The following is a 2211-nucleotide window of genomic DNA, read 5'->3' as shown; positions in this document are numbered from 1 at the left end:
ATACCATGATATCATGGTATTTTTTTATTTATTGCTAAAGATTATACCGTCAGAATCTCATACCGGCCCAAGCTTGATCTCAACTTTCAGGCGGAGCCACACGCACACACGCGCACACACACACACACACACACACACACACACACACACGCACGTAAAACACGCATCAAATAATAAACAAGCGGCCAGGTAAGGTAGCTGGGAGGCTCTGACTTCACATTTTCCGAGCCGGGCATGCAGGAAGGCTCGGTAACAGGCGGGTTAAAGACGAGCCTCTGGCACATCATCGAGGCTGGAGAGAGAGACGGAGACTGAGAGGAGACCAGGCTCTGAAAACATTAGGTCACCGGTTCTGATTCTCTCCGGGACTTCGCCCCGCAGCCCCGAGCTCCTGGAGCTCCGGAGTCCAACAACCATCGGGCCGGGATGTCAATAAAAAGCAGCAGAGTCAGTCGGTGAAATACAGCAGCGGAGCTTAGCTGCCCATCTGAAGTAGCCACAGCCTGGCTCTAAATAAACGGGCTGGAGAGGGGGAGGAGGGGGCAACCCGAACACACACAAATACACACGCACCAACGCAAATGATAAAGGGCAGTCACCCTCCCGGTTCTGGTTTTGTGTCGGGGGGTTTCTGATACTCACACTGTTGTGGTCGTAGCGGCAGCTCCGCGCGTCGCTTCTGCTGCACGAAGCGAAAAATGGGTTCAGAGCTCCTCTCTCCCTCCTTACCTCCCCCCTCGCTCTCCCCCTCTCTCTCCGAACAACTTCAAACATCCGCGGCCAAACAGCGACAAGATAAACCGCGGTGGCAACTTACTTGCTCGGCTTCCTTCCGCCTTGCCGGCCACGGGAAGAAGGCAGCGTCGACCGAAAGGAGGAGGACGTAGCCGCCGGACTGGTGCGGTGGCGGAGCTCGGTGAACTGGGAGAGCTGGGGAGTGGAGCGGAGCGGAGAGGACGGTCGGTGGTGCTGCCTGCGAGATGTTCTCTGCCCGTGCGCGCGCGTGCGTGTATGTGTGTTCTTCCTTGTTGGGCTTACACCGATTTGCAGAAACTTGATCTAAAATAGTCGAGTGAGATTCTGCAAAAATTGCTATCGATCATGTAAAGAAGCCATTATCACCTGTAACGAGTAAGGAGGGTGTGGGCCCCTGGGCTACAGCTACTTTTGGAGGCCAAATTAATCAATTTCAATACTCTCTATTAATTTTAAGTTTTTTTAGTCACACACAGTAGATCTGCTCTCACACTCTAAAAACTGCTGGGTTAAAAACAACCATACAGTTGTGTCTGTAAATTACATGGATTTTCCACCATTTTGCATTTATTCAGACGTATAAAAATTTTGTAAACACCCACATCTGATCCAACCAGCCACATTTGCCAATCACAACACCTCAACACACATGCACACAGACACGCAAACTATTGGCCAAGAAACTGCACCCTTATGTACCACATACAACACTGTAGTCTGAGTCATAATACAATCATTTTAAAATGGCAGAACGATGTGTTATTATTTTAGGAAACCACTCTCATTGTTTGGTGCAAACTAAAGTTAGGTTAACAATCTTCTTACCAGCTTACCTTTACTTATTATACCTAAAAACATGTCTAATTTGGTCGTCTTAAAACAGTAGTTTAAGAATAATATGGCTTATCTTCAWCAAAGGTTTGGACTAACCAACCCAGCCTATGACTCAACGGCTTTAGCAGGCAATTGAGTTTTCAAAATAAACCTAGCAGTTTTTAATCTGTAGCTTTTTCTGCTTTGTCACTTTACTTTTTTAATTAGCCACTGCTGCACAAACCACAAGTAAATCTGAACTGTTCCCTTTTTTTAATTGCTTCTCCATTTATGAAAAATAAAAAAAAGTTTTCTTGTAGAGTGTGAAAATACAGAATAATTACATATACACTGCATCAGCACTTTCCAAAGCAAAAAGAATACTTACAAACTCATACATGTCAACCCATTCAGACAGTTACCTGTGACCCTCAAAAATCTGTCATTTATACAAAAAATCTGGAATAATCATGCAGGGAGGTGGGGGTTGCAGGGGGACAGTCGGACTCAGGGAAAGACAGAACATGGGGCGGAGATAATGGTCTGCAGCGTCGAGGAGCAGGGAAGGAGGATGGAGAGGTGGGGAATTTATTTCTAGCAGCAGAGTGAGTTGAGAGATGGTTAATTTTGTTTGTTTTATTA

At 46.4% G+C, this 2211-nt stretch overlaps 1 protein-coding gene across 1 annotated transcript in view; it reads right to left on the bottom strand.

Annotated features, from left to right (window-relative positions):
- The window catches only part of LOC106518560 (bromo adjacent homology domain-containing 1 protein), a 22038-nt gene extending 21055 nt beyond the window's left edge, over positions 1-983 (bottom strand). Inside the window, exon 1 of the mRNA XM_014009899.1 lies at positions 818-983. The gene's annotated coding sequence lies outside the window, so the exon portion shown is untranslated. The remainder of the gene's footprint in view (positions 1-817) is intronic.
- Between the last annotated feature and the right edge of the window lie 1228 nt (positions 984-2211).

This window comes from Austrofundulus limnaeus, unplaced genomic scaffold, assembly GCF_001266775.1.
Source record: "Austrofundulus limnaeus strain Quisiro unplaced genomic scaffold, Austrofundulus_limnaeus-1.0 Scaffold63, whole genome shotgun sequence".
NCBI classification, from domain to species: Eukaryota; Metazoa; Chordata; class Actinopteri; order Cyprinodontiformes; family Rivulidae; genus Austrofundulus; species Austrofundulus limnaeus.
Note: the sequence above shows the minus strand (reverse complement) of the source record. Positions and strands in the feature narration are given on the sequence as shown.